Below are 14,824 nucleotides of genomic sequence, written 5' to 3' on the forward strand. Positions count from 1 at the left end.
GGTAATGCCAAATGCTATGAGGTGCAGACAAATTGATCTTCTGTGTTCTGTTTTATCTGGTAATAAATATGCATATTAGATACTTTGCTGTTGTTGTGATAAAATACTAGAACCAAGGTAACTCAAGAAAGAGAGTGTTTTTGTTGCTGTTTGACTCCAGAAGGTTATGAGTCTATCATGGTGGGGCATTGCAATAGCAAACAGAAGAAAACACCAACAGGAGCAGAGAGTTGAGAACAATCATATCTCCACCACAAACATCAATAAGAGAGAGTGAACTGGATGTAGAGAGGCTGTATAATTTTAAGTCCACCTCCAATGGTTGACCACCTAAATGTCCCCATGTAATATCACCAAATGGCAACCAAGTGTCCAAAAATACCCAACCCTATGGGGGATATTCATCATTCAAGCCTCCATAGAATGTAAAATTTTACAGCCATTTTGGAAAACTGTTTAGAAGTTTCTTATGAAATTGAATGTGTTACATTATGATATACTTATTACATTCTTGAATATTATTTGTAGAAGAGTAAAATTAAGGGTTTTTAATATAAACCTACACATAAATATTTATAGCAGATGTACTGATGATATAAAAAAATGAAAAGAGTAAAAGAATCAAGTGTCCTTCTGTCTGTGGATGGCTAGAGAAATGTCGATCTATTCTTACCTATCAATATTGTTAAATAATACTCAAATGATTCTAAAGAAATGATATTAAGTGAAAAGGGATGAGTCCAAACAATCATATGCCATAAGTTTCCATGCACAAAATATTCTTATTATGACACAATTTCATTTGATTGACAGGGTATTTGGATGAGGTGTTAGGACAGACAAAAATATTTAGGGGCACATGAGGTACTTTGTGCCAATGTAAATTCTATATTTAGCTTTGGCAGTGATCTCTTGGATCTGTGTGTGAGTTACAATGTTGAAAAAAATTCCACCTCCTGCATGAACCTTTAAAAATGGAAAGGTTTATAGATATTACGTTAGTGTCAATCTCTGGTTTTCAGACTTTACTGAACTTTTGGTAAAAAGCAATTTTATTACTTTTACAATATTCAGTCTGAGAGAATTCCATGTGTTATTCCTTTAAAGCAGTGATTGTGAAACTCAATATTCCTTTCAATTCCTATTACACTAGTTAATTAACTGTCAATGATGATGACTAGTCATTGAATATATTTGTCATATTGACTGTGGTGGTTTGACAGTTCCCACACCTCATATATTGAGAGGCTTGGTCCTAATTGGTGAAAAACTATTAGGAAAAAATTAGAAAGCATGTCTTTGCTGGAAAAGGGTGTATTACTGGGGATAGGCTTTGAAGTTTCAGAAGACTAGTCTCTCTCTCTCTCTCTCTCTCTCTCTCTCTCTCTCTCTCTCTCTCTCTCCCTCCCTCCCTCCCTCCCTCCCCCCCTTTCTCTCTCTCCCCACAACTTGCTAATTTTATAAGTTGCTGAGATTATGGTCTTTTACCACAACAATAAAAAAAGTTACCAAGCCATTGACCCACGTAGAAAAAAGCAGTCATTTAAAACTTGTTTAAAGGAAAGGTTTTGAAATATGCCATTTTCCTGTGTTTAAAGCTGTAACAAATCATTCCATTACAGTATTAAGATTTAAATTGTGCTGTTATACATAAAATAAAGAATGATTTTAAAACAAAATAAATAAATAACCAAAAAGCTGAGTTTTTATAAGTTGGTAAATCTTATTTCTTACTTACTCTAAATGATGCTTTCATTTATATTTATTTTATATTTGGGGACCTGTGGTCTGAAGGTTGCCTCAACTTATTTTGGGGATTTAGTTGTCTAAGACAAGCTGTAAAGTCCTTTCTCATTATGGTACGATAAGGTATTGCCTTGCCCATAAAAACTGATTCAAGTATTGGTCTAAGAGTAGTCATTGACAAGTACATCGGTTTCATCAAGATAGTATTGAAAATATGTCTTGTCTTCCTTATCATAAAATATGTGTCTTTGAGTATTCTTTGACTAGTTCTTTGAGAATTCTTACACAATGTGTTTGACCCTATTCATCATCCTTCCCCAAATACTTCTAAGGCCAATGATTTGTCTCACAATAGGTTTGTGGCTGTCTATTGGTGGTGGGTATGGGTTTCATCTTGTGGAGCAGGACTTAAATCAGAAAGCAGTTGGCTACTCCAGTGATGTTTAGTCACTGCAGCAATAGGAATGTCTTGCCAGGCCAATCATTATTGTAGCTAAGAGGGCTCAGATCTGGGTAAGATTGATGGCTGGTTTTCTCCTTCTACGATATACATTTCCTCTTCCAGAAGTACAGGGGAAACTTTTAGGTAAACAGCAACTTGATTACTCCATGTTCTATGATTCAAGTATGGGGTGTGTTCAGTATTAGGGCCTTACTCTCAAATTTATGGAATATAACCAAGAACATTTATCAGAGTTGTGTATTTCACCTCTTCTCTGTGACATTGTTACAACATAGGTAGTGAATACAGTCCAAACATTATGTTCAGTATTGATGGTAAAGGCAAGCATAAACAAATCAAAAAGTTACAAAATCACTTTTTTTATTTAGTCCAAAGAAATTGTAATTCAGATAAAACCTGATTCACATTTCATTTGAGTCTTAAGTTCCTATATATTCTTATCAATTCACCAACCTAACAGTATATTTTCAATAAATCTGTGAAGTATGTAATATAATATTCTATATGTTTCTTCTAGCAGGATTCATATTGCAGTGAGTGTTTTCAGGACACATGGACTGAGACACTTACTACATCTGACACAAGCATTTATCATTTAGCTGAACATAGATCAGCTATGTCCTGAGACTAAGAAACTAGCTTAGAAAAAAATGAAATCAGCCTTTATTATTTTGTTTAAAGAATGGATAGTCTAACATTACAGACCCTTATGCAATTAATGGAACTGATTTAAATAACTAATTAATTTTAACTAAATTGTTTTAACTATTGTATTATTTATAATTTCTCACTATTCCCGTCCATCCTTCCTTCATCCTTGATTCCTTCCAAGTATTCTCAAATGGACTTCATAATACACGCTACTTCATGAAGAGTACTTCACTCTTGCATGCTCATCATAAAATATTAGACTGTTTTCTAGGGAACCTGAACTGCATCTGTTGGTACCAGAATGAAACAAGAGTGTGCATTAGAGAATGGGATACTGGAACTAATCTATCAGCTCTACAGTTGGCAATGCAGAAACCATCACTACTGAGAGACTGAAAATGTATAGTACTTTTTGCTCAGCAGCAATCCAAGTAATGAAGCTTTCTTTATATTGAACTGGGATGGAATACCATTCTGGCTGTACCCAGGTACTTGTGATACCCGGGAGAAGTTTAGTTATAGATTACAGAGTTTGAAGGTTTCTGCTAGTTTTGATTAAAGCATTGGAAACAGACTAACAGGAAGCATTGACTGGCTTGTGGTGGCTAGTCATTGATTAGAATTCAGTAGGAGCCTTACTAACCTAAGACAGAAGTGCATTGCTTTTGATAATGCACATTCCATGATGGGTAAGAAAGGCATTCTTGTCAGAACGACCTAAGGCAGGCTCAGTCTTGTTAATGAAATAAAAAAGAGGGAGAGGCGGAGAACCTTTGGGGCTGCTTGGCAAGAATCTGACATGGGCCAAGGACAAGGAAGTGGGCTTCAGGCAGGAATCAGACATTAGGCTAGAACAAAGGAGTAATTTCAAGTAGGAATCTAAATCTTAGTCTAGAACGAAGAAGTAATTTCAGACAGGATTCTATATTTTATGCTAGAATAAGGAAGTAGGCTTCAGACATGAAAATGACCTTGGGCTAGGACAGGGAAGTAGGCTCAGATACTTTGGTCATCCTGATAAGCCCTTAGAGAAAGTTATCCTGGGAATGTTCACGTAATTGGGTTTAATGCCTTGCTTTTTCTTTGACTATTTGTGTTTATTGTCTTGCTTGTTCCTTGGCTATTTGCATCTATTGCATTGCTAGACCCTCAACCCAGAACTGACCTTAATACATGCATGTAGTGAAATGGTATAAAAGCATAAAGGATGAGGGGGATGGGATAAGGGGTTCTAAAGAGGATAAATGGGAAAGGGGATGACATCTGTATTGTAAATAAATAAAATATCCAATAAACAATTTTAAAAAAAGAAAGAATCCAGGTGTAGGTGTTGAACACCTTTACTCATAGCTGTCATGGTTGCCATGCCTGAAAAGTATCCATCCTCAAAGTACCTTGTTACCAAAGGGGTGGTATTAAGTGGAATTTTTAAGAGGTAATTGGAACACAGGGTTAACTGCCTTCTAAAAGAAGCTTCACATGATATTTGATTAATTTGTATTTCCACCTGCTGATGAAACCTGCTGATATCATTGTTTTGAATTTCTCATCCTTCAGAAGTGTGAGTAAATAAACTTCTGATCTTTATAAATTACCCTGTCTCAAGTATATTGCTATAAAAGCACAAAACAGTCTAAGGCAGCAGAATGTAGGAAAACCTTAAAAGAAGAAAAAGGATGTGATATGATTCTGACCAAGAAAAACTATATAAGTGGTTGGATTCTCAATCTCAGCATATCTGCTATACCAAGATCAGGTACTGAATTGACAAAGATTGGAACCCTGAGGCATGGAATGAAAATCATACACCAATGACCAGGAAATACATCATACAAGAGAATACAGGGACTTTGAACTTAAGGTGTAGCCAAAAGACTTGAAAAGGTGTGGTTTTAAATGAGACCCATAACCTCATACATATGAATGCTTGGTCCCTAGTTGGTGGAACTGTTTGGGAGGAAATAGGAAATTGTTGAAATAGGTGTGGCTTGGAGATAAGCAATAAGGGTTCAAAAGCCCAATTTAGACTCCCTCTCTGTCTCCTGCTCATGGATAAGAGGGAAGCTATCAGCTACTCCTACAGCACCATGCCTGCCTATCTGCAAGCATTCTCCCTGCCACAGTAGGCATGGACTCACCCTCATTAATTGTAAGTAAGTCCCTGATTAAGTGCCTTCTTTTATAAGCTGTCTTGACTAAAGTGTCTCTTCACAGCAATTGAATAACATAACTAAGAAAATGAATAAGTATGTGATCTTGTCCTATCACCCAAAATTATGGCACCAACAATGTGACAGAAAATATTTTTCTAATGTGTTTCCAACTTGGAGGGAGCACACCATAAAAGATGGAGTATCACTTTGCAGAATACATAATGGATTCTAAATGAATGATGTACAATTGATTCTATCCATCAAGACGAGGTTACAGAACATAGTTCACGAGTGTGGTGGCCAAGTCTTAGAATCTCTATAATATAAAGTCCTCATGCACTATCCATTTATTTGTTTTATTATTTCATTCCTGGTGGTTGAACAAAATGCAATATACCAGATAAATTATAAGTAAGAGATATTGATCTATCACAGTTCTGAGTGTAATGAAGGCCAACATCAAAGTATATGCCTTTTACTGTTGTGTTCAAGAAAAAGGCACTGACATTTCCTGACCCATTTCCTTTCCTTCCTAACAATTTGCTCCCATGTCCATTGATCGAGGCATAGCATCAAAGAGGAAATGTCAAATAACACACAAATAGTAAACTTCATATCAAAACATTTCTTTCTGACTCTTAGGGTCCTCTTTGTACTCTGTGAGGCTTATCCCCATGGTCATTCAATACTTGCTTATGCAAAGAAAAGAACAGAAGGAAGAAAAGAAGGGAAGGAAGGGAGAGGGGAAGGCAGCAGAAGTTAAAAATGATACAAAGTAAAAAAAACCTTTCTTGATGGATGTGACATTAGTTTGCTTTTCTGTGACAAAATGCCTAGCAATAAACAAGTGAAGAAAAGAGGAGTTTCTTTTGACACAGGGTTTCCTTTTTTAAAAATTTATTTATTTATTCACCCAATAACAGCTCTTCCTCTCCTCCCATGCAATTCCTCCCACTTTCCCCTTCTCTTTTGAAAAAGGGAAGCCCCTCTAGGTGTCAATTCACTAACAGCCCCACCCACCACCACCACACCACCAGGTGGCACATCAAGTCACTGAGAGACTAGGCACATTCTCTCCCACTGAAGCCAGACAAAGCTGTCCATTTAGGGTCACCGGATTCACAAGCAGGAAACAGGCTCAGAAACAGCCCCTGCTCCAGTTGTTGGGGGGACCCACATGAAAACCAAGATACTCATTTGCTAAGTATGCACAGGGGGTCTAGATCCAGACCATGCTCACACTTTGGTTAGTGATTCAGTCTCTGAGAGCTTCCAAGGGTCCAGGTTAGCTGACTCTTGGTTTTCCTGTGGAGTCTATGTCCTTATCAGGTCCCTCCATCCTTTTCCCAACTCTTCCTAAGTCTCCCTGAGATCCATTTAATGTTTGGGTGAGAGTTTCTGCATCTCTTTCCATTGGCTAATGGGTAGATACTCTCAGAGAACAGTTATGCTAGGTGCCTGTCTGCAAACATAAAGTATAATTAATAGTGTCTAGGATTGGTTCTTGCCCATGGGATGGGTCTCATTTTGGGGCAGTCATTGGTTTGCCATTCCCTCAGACTCTGCTCTTTGTCCCTGCACATCTTGTAGGCAAATTTTGGGTCAAAGGTTTTGTGGGCAGGTTGATGTCCTTATCTCTTTACTGGGAGTCAATCCTGGCTATAGGATCGATATTTTGCACTGCTAGGAGTTTCAACTAGAGTAGCCCCCAGAGACCTTCTGGTGCCTCTCCCCATTCCAGGTCTGGGGCACAATTGAGCCAGGGTTTTCATGTATTTCATGTATAGTCTCCCCTGGTGGTGATGGCAGTGGTGACAAGCCACTTTAGACATGGCTACAGGAGTGACAGACTGCAGGCCTCATTGCATGGACAGTCGAGATATGGCATTTTTTTCATGTGCAGTTAAATTTGATTAAAACCAATTAAAATGAAGCAAAATAAAAATTAAAAGTTAGATTTTTAGTTCCATTATCTATAAAAGTAACATTTACTCACCTGATGTAATGGTCATCTCACACTTATTGCTGAATAAACTCAACCTTTCTAGCTCTTTTCAAACTCTGGCTGGTTCAACTCAGCTGTTCTGGCCCAAATTCCTCTCCATGCTGACTGATTCAAATTGGCTTCTCTTGTCTCCTGACTGAATTGTTCTGCTTTGCCTCAAACTAATTCTTCAATCTGTTTTAACCTTCTGCTCCTTCTCATTCTCTGGCTCACTCTATCTTCACCTGCAACCTATCTCTATAAAACTGCCCCAGTAAACCTGCCTCCCCCTCTCTCTCTGCACTGCTCCCATAATTTGCCTCTCTTTCCTGTCTCTTCTTGTGAGAGTTGGGCATATTCTATCTCTGACTCATTCTGTCAAATCTTTCTCTGATTCAGTACTTTGTCTACCCCTCAATGATATGCCATTTTCAAACATGGCTGCTTTTCTATAAACTAACCTAACGTTCATTGTTTGGAATTAAAGGTGTGTACTAAGGGTATGTCTGTATTCCAACCAGATCATATTGTAATACAGGGCATGTTTGCATTTCAGACAGATCACAAAGGCCAAGAAGGTCTTTGGCTGTGATCCCTTGCCAGAACAGCCATGTTGTTGGATTAAAATTCCTCTACAATTAGCCATAAATCAATCACCCAACTGTAGTACTAGTGCCTGCTGTGTTGAACAATGTACACACTCAGTGTCCCATCAAGGGAAAAGGGTTTATTGGGCTGGTCCAAACAGACTAACATTATTATGAAATAGACTGGATATTGGTGCTCAACTCAGTTTCTCCTTTTTGCTTTTCTTTACAGTCCAGTGTCTTTCCCTTGAGATGGTACTGTTTACATGCAGAGTGGGTCTTCCCTCTTCAGTTAAGTTACTCTAGAGAAACCTTCATAGATACATCTAGAGATGTATTTCCTAAGTGACCCTGAGTTCTGTCAGATTGGCAGTGAAGATGAACAATTATTGGTGAGGATTGGTCTTTTGATATGTGTTATAATGCTAAATACTGGCCTCCAAGGCCCGGTTGCCCTAAGGACAAGAGAATCCTCACACACACAAGAGATGTAATGTAACCTTGACCGCCAGGTTATCCAACAGTTAATAGTTGGACAGAAAAACAAAATAGGTAGTGCTTGAGATTCCCAGGCTTAGAGGTGAGAGGTGAACCCTGAGGGAGAGGGAAGTTGTGAGGAGGAGATGTCATGGGTTAGGTGAGTCATGAAGACATAACCATGGAGACTAGCCAATTGGGAGTTAAGAGCCTCCCAGAAGCAAGCTATAACTCAGGGTTATTGATGGGGAAGTAGATTCTAGTAGCATAGAGGGTAGTTATCTGCCCAGCACTAATGCTGATTGAGGCTTATTATAAATATAAAGGTTTTGTGTCTTTTATCTGAGAACTGAATAGTCAAAGGCAGAGTAGAAATCACTGATTGAGAATAATGGGAACTGAATAGTGAAAGGTGGAGTAGAAGCCCCTGATTGATTAAATGGTTCTTTTTTACAACAATTATAGTGAAAAGATCCTCAGCCACATAGAGTTATCTTTCCCATGCTTACTGTTCATTATGTTTTTCATTTAATACAATTTTAATGGATATCCTATGTCATATTTTGTGCAAGGAGTGGGAATACTGGCATTTTCTCTGTCAAATAAAGTTTATAATCTAATTAGGAATAATCGATAAATTAGCAATTGTAATTATATGAAAGTATTATGAATGAGAATCGATATATAGTAATTTAATACCCAATTGTGCTGAAAAACTTTCTCTAAAATAAGTAGGAGATAGCTAGGCCAAACAATGAGGGACAGAGAAGACACCTGGAAAACTTTTTACATGAGAACTTAGGATCTACAAAGAAGTGAATTAATGGTACCTTGTTTTAGCTAGCCCAATATATGGTTGTGTGTGTAAATCAAGCATCTTGTCTGGGTAGTTGATATGTGATTAGAGAAACTCAGTGTCTAAATTTTAAATTTTGTTTTATTGTAATTAGTTTTCATTACATTTAAGTGCATTTGACATTTGAATGCCATATAGTACATTAAAGAAACAGAATGTTACCATAGTTGCAATGATATTCTTCTGGACTGTAATGTAGAAACAAACCAGTGAGCATGGTGAGACTAGAGGAGTAGTTAGTGTCTAGAGAAAAGGTCTGTAGATAACACAATTATTGTTTTATAATAAATGAAGGGGCAGTCCCAGAAATGTGTCAGGTATGATGATATGATGTCTTAGTCAGGGTTTCTATTCCTGCACAAAACATCCTGACCAAGAATCAATTTGAGGAGGAAAGGGTTTATTCAGCTTACACTTCCACACTGCTGTTCATCACCAATGGAATTCAGGACAGGAACTCACACAGAGTAGGAACTTGGAGGCAGGAGTGGATGCAAAAGCCAGAAAGAAATGCTGCTGATTGGCTTGCTTCCCCGGCTTGCTCAGCTTGCTTTCTTATAGAACCCAGGACTACAGCACAGGTATGGTATCACCCACAATGGGCTGGGCCTTTCCCCTTTGATCACTAATTGAGAAAATGCCTTACAGCTGCATCTCATGGAGGCATTTTCTCAAGGGAGGCTTCTTTCTCTGTAATAATTTCAGCTTGTGTCAAGTTGATACACAAAACCAGCCAGTATACATGGTCACCTTATGTTGTGCAAGGATTTCACTGAGGATCACAGCCCGATAATTTAAACAGGAAAAGCAATTGAATGAGAAAAAATTACTTCTCAGTGGAGAACTAGTACCAGGACTTAACTCAGATACTAAAACCTGGATACACTCTAGTCTCTCGTAGCAGATGGCATGGCATAGGATGTGCGAAAATCTCAAGTACTTTAAATCATCACTATGTTACTCAATAGTAACTAGCAGAATGTGGATGCTAGGTAAGACGCTTATCTACTCTATCATTTGAAAGATAATAAGGAAAATGTTTATACATGTTAGTTACCTGTAATATTTTTCTGAATATTTTTGGTCTGTGGTTACTTCGATTCACAGATACAGACCCCACAGACACAGAGGGCTGACTGCACACGGGCTTGTAATTTGTGTCATATTTTCATATAATTGCTCCATTGTCTCACTTGCTGCAATTAGACTAGAAGGCCCCCTAAGCCTTTGATTTCTACTGTTCAGGATCATAAGCAACACTCTGGTACTGAGTCTCCAGTTTCCTTTGATACTCTGGATACTTTATTGGCTATTCCTATATTTCCAATTTGAGCTTCTATTTTAAAAATATCTTCACCTTTACGTTACCATCCACTATTCTTCAAAGCCCAAACTATGAGAATTTGTCTTTTACTTGTTATGCTTTTTTGTTCTGTTCGTCTCTCTTATTTACCTTCCTTCCCTCCCTCACTTTTTACTTACTTTCAGGTGTTTTCTGTCTCAAAATGGGATACCTTTCTAATTAGCAACTTTAGCTAAGAATAATGTCACTAATTCCTCAGATATGGCTTAATTAATGGGACCTATTCATCTACCCATGGTGTGCTTTAAGATACATATAACCCTTTAAGCTGAGTCATACTCAAATTATAAAAATATATTTTGTAGACTATTTACTTATATCAAAGGAAAATCTTCATAAAAACCATGCACCCAGACTACAAACGCCTAAATATAATTTTCCTGGTAATGTTTCTGGACTTAGCAAGTAAGAGTTGCACTTCTAAGAAAGAAACTGACTTACAGGTTGTCTCTCATACATTTGTGCTAATAAAATAGACTTGTTTCCTCAGACAAGGAGATAAACCACTCCTGTTTTGCCTCAAGCATTTCCTAGGAACTGTTAAGAAAACACATTCATTTAATGCGAAGAGTTGGGTATGTAGATGCTTTTTAATAAATCTTTGTTCCTTTATATTTCACACATAGAGTTTAATTAATGCAGAATCATAAGTCAATGATAAAATGACAATAAATGTGAATATTATCACAACAAAAGACCCTTGACCACAAAACAGGACCCTATCATGTCCTAATTGTTGATGAATAGAAACCAGGGTAAGATAAATCCATGCAGTCTGCACTTTGCCTTTTACAGTAATTGACGCATAGACCCTGGGTCAATTTTATCAGTATGAATTGAAGGCCCATGATGCTACTGGACAGATAATGCATAAGGGTAATCAATAGAAAGATTAAAAGCTACACAGAAACTTGTGTTTCAGTTTGACAGCTCGAGGATTAAGATATCATCACTCTCTTCCTCTCGATGAGAAGAAAAGCTAGGAAACAGGGAACAATACTACTTTTTATATACAAGGTCTCTGGGTATACCACCATCCTGAAACATGGAGAGGTAGATGAATCCTGAAAATCGTAGACAAGGTCAGCTTACTGGGGGGATGGAAATTGAACCCAGGAGCTGGTAGGAGCAAGTCAGAGAGTGCCCTTGGGAGCTGCCGTCTTAGCTGTATCATATTTTGTCATTTTTTCCTCTGTGATCTCCACCAGGTTTCATATTGAAGAATCAAGACAAATCTTCTCTTGGCTGTAAGGGACTAAAAAGAAAAGATATCAAGCAAGCATTTGAAAACTACCCAGATTGTTCTTCACTTGTACAAAAGATTACTTTCAAGGGATGTCAGTTCACCAAAGCCTTCTCTGTCACCTAACGAAAGCCTTATTTATCACATTCCAGGAGACAGGAAACTATTGTGGAGGCTACAGCCCAGGAAAGCAGGTCCAATGAAAGGTGGATTTGATCAGCTAATAGAGAGAACTCTCTCTCATGATTCATCACCAAATCAAGAGTGCTCTGGCCGGATAGATCCCAGCAGCCTCTGAGACGCCAGAGACCTAAAGCATACTCATATTGTTTGAGGACTTAGTCCTAGAGAAGCTCAAAGACAAGAAACATGAGTATCCTGGAGCATTCTGAAGCTTTGGAATCTATGAAAGTCACATGTAGCTCAACTGCTTGCCAAATTAATGTAAACCACTAAAGACATTTTTCTTAGTTCCTTACCTCACACAGTAAACATATATGACCAACTGTAAATGGACTGAGCAGCTTATATTTATATAAACTTGTTTGGGTATGTGTAACAATAATTAAAGAAGGTTCCATAAATTTAAAGAGGTCATGAAAGGAGTTAGAACATATGGACAAAATTTAATATATTATGTATATTACATATATAATGTATTGCGTAATTGTACATAATGGATATAATGTAAGTATATGCTTATATATGAAATTCTCAAAATTAAATAAACTTTTAAAATAATGTGCAGAGAAAAAATTAAGGAAGAGCAGAAGGAAGGGAGGAAGGAAGGAAGGAAGGAAGGAAGGAAGGAAGAAACAAAAGAGCTGCCCATAGTCCTACCAGAACCAGCAATTTCAACAAGTAATCAATCAACTCATTCTTAGAATTGGAGAATTCAACAGACTCACTTCAGTAAACTTAAACTTCAAGGAAGGAGAATATTAGTAGGGATATGTTTGACCTGAAAAACACTGTTAATCAATTTGACCAAACTGGCACATATAGACTACTTTCAACAATCACAGAATATGAATTCTTTGCATGATCCGACAGAAAACAGACTAGAGTGAGTCATGTTCTAGGGCATACTATGCACCTAGAGAAACAAAATGGATGCAAATTATACAGAAAATATTCTTAGACATTAATACAATTAAAATGAATCACTAATACCTGGCAAATACCTAGATATTTGGATATTCAATAACACACTTCTAAATAATGCATAACTTTGAGAAACTTTAACATTAAATTTAAAAAATATTTTTAAACCAAATGGAAATGAAAATAAGACATACTAGTACTTGTGAGATGGAACAAAATAGTGCTTAGAGGAAATTTATACAACTAAATGCATGTATTAAAATATAAATATCCATATTGAATAATTTAAGCTAAGCATTCCTAACAGGAAACTAGAGAAGGAGAGTAATTTAAGCCTAAAGCAAACAAACAAAACAAAAGAAATAAAAATCAGAGCAAAACCAATGACATGGAAAACAGTGGGAAAAAAATCAATGATTCCCCCAAACTAGCTCCTTGTACAGATCAATAAAACGGATAAATTACCATCCATGATATTCAACAATGGAAGAGAGAGGGAAAGTAAAGATATGGGCTAGTAATTTTAGAGGTCAATAAAGTTTATAAGACCAAGGTGCCAAAAAAAAAAAAGGACAACATATAAACGCTTTCCTGTAGCTGAACAGCTGATAGGAGGATTTCCCACAAGAGTATAAGTTAGCAATTCTAACACTTCTATGTTTGCAAATGCACCATATATATACATTTAAAATTAAACAACTGAGACACTGGCTAGCGAACTCTGAAAACCAGATCTCTCATTTTGACACATGTAGTCTTATAAAGGCAAGGGGCAAGGGGTAAAATAATCCATGCAATAACAGATTAGAGTTGGATAGATTGTAATGTGTAAGAGACAGCTGATATGTTTAGCTTAACATAGAAAAATGTGAAGATAGTTTTGGGGTGTGTGTGTATGTGTGTGTTTGCACATGCACACATATACTTAATCAAGTGACCACTGTACACACACATTTCCTTGGTCAGCCTAAAACATGAACAATTTCTGAGTAACAACGGTCCTTAAAATGTCTTAATAGCAACAAGACCCTCTAGGACTCAAAGGTTGGCTTGAAATATCATTCTTTAATAAAAAGAAGTGGGACTCCTCAGAGAGTGCTTGATTGAGACCAGGAACAATATCAGATGGAGCTAGAGGAAAACATTCTCAAGAACCACCACCACAACAGGATTCTACATGATGCTGTTGTGTCTTAAAGATTACCTGCAACGAGCTTCTAAAGGGGAAAGCTGGAAATTGCACCTGATGAAATTGAGGATCTGAGATCAGCTAAGAAAACATTATAGCATCCGCAAGGTTGAGAACACTGCTATAGTCTATGTGATTTAAACAATAGATCTTCATCTCACACAGTTCTGAAAGCTGAGAATTCCAAGAACAAGATGATGGAACATGAGGTTCCTATTAATGGCCCACTTCCTGTGTCACAGCTGTGCGAGCACCTTTAACTGTGTACTCACTTGCTGGGGATGAAAGGAAGTCTAATTTCTCTTCCTTTTGATAAGGCTGCTAATCCCATCAGGGGCCTCACTCTCAAAATTTCTTCTAAATCCCATTACCTCTCAGAGGCCTCATCTCCAAATACCACTACAAAGAGAGTAGATGATTTAATAAAGAGATTTTTAGAAAACAATCACTCAATTGTTTGTAAGATTACATCTTAAAGGATGAAACAAAATATGGGTCATACAGATATAAAGAATGAAACAATCAACCAATAAATGAGTGGAGGGAGAAAAATCTCCCATGCTGAAAACTTTTACTAACTTGTACAGTTACTTCAACCTCAGAGAGGAAGAAATTTCCCCTCTCTGTCAACTATATAGAGTGATGTTTTTTTCCAGAGAGTACACTTGAGAAGGGAAAAGAAAAACGTCATTAAAACATAAACTGCAAAAAAAAAGTATCAATATCAACTAATTAACTGTGACAAGTGTGCCCGCCAATGTAAGATGTTAGTACCAACAGCTCTGCATAGGAATATACAATCTCTTTCTGCTATAATCGCAAGTACTCTATATTTAAAATTGCCTTAAAATTAGAATCTATTAAAAGAAACCACACAGCATTTATAATGCTGTGAGATAGGATAGAACACACAGAATGATCAAAGATAGATTCAGCGAGTAGAGATTGCTAAATTTGTCTGAACCCCAGAAGAGAAATGGCTTTGAGAGAATTTCCGACTGGGAAACA

Source organism: Grammomys surdaster, unplaced genomic scaffold, assembly GCF_004785775.1.
Source record: "Grammomys surdaster isolate TR1022 unplaced genomic scaffold, NIH_TR_1.0 171, whole genome shotgun sequence".
NCBI lineage: Eukaryota > Metazoa > Chordata > Mammalia > Rodentia > Muridae > Grammomys > Grammomys surdaster.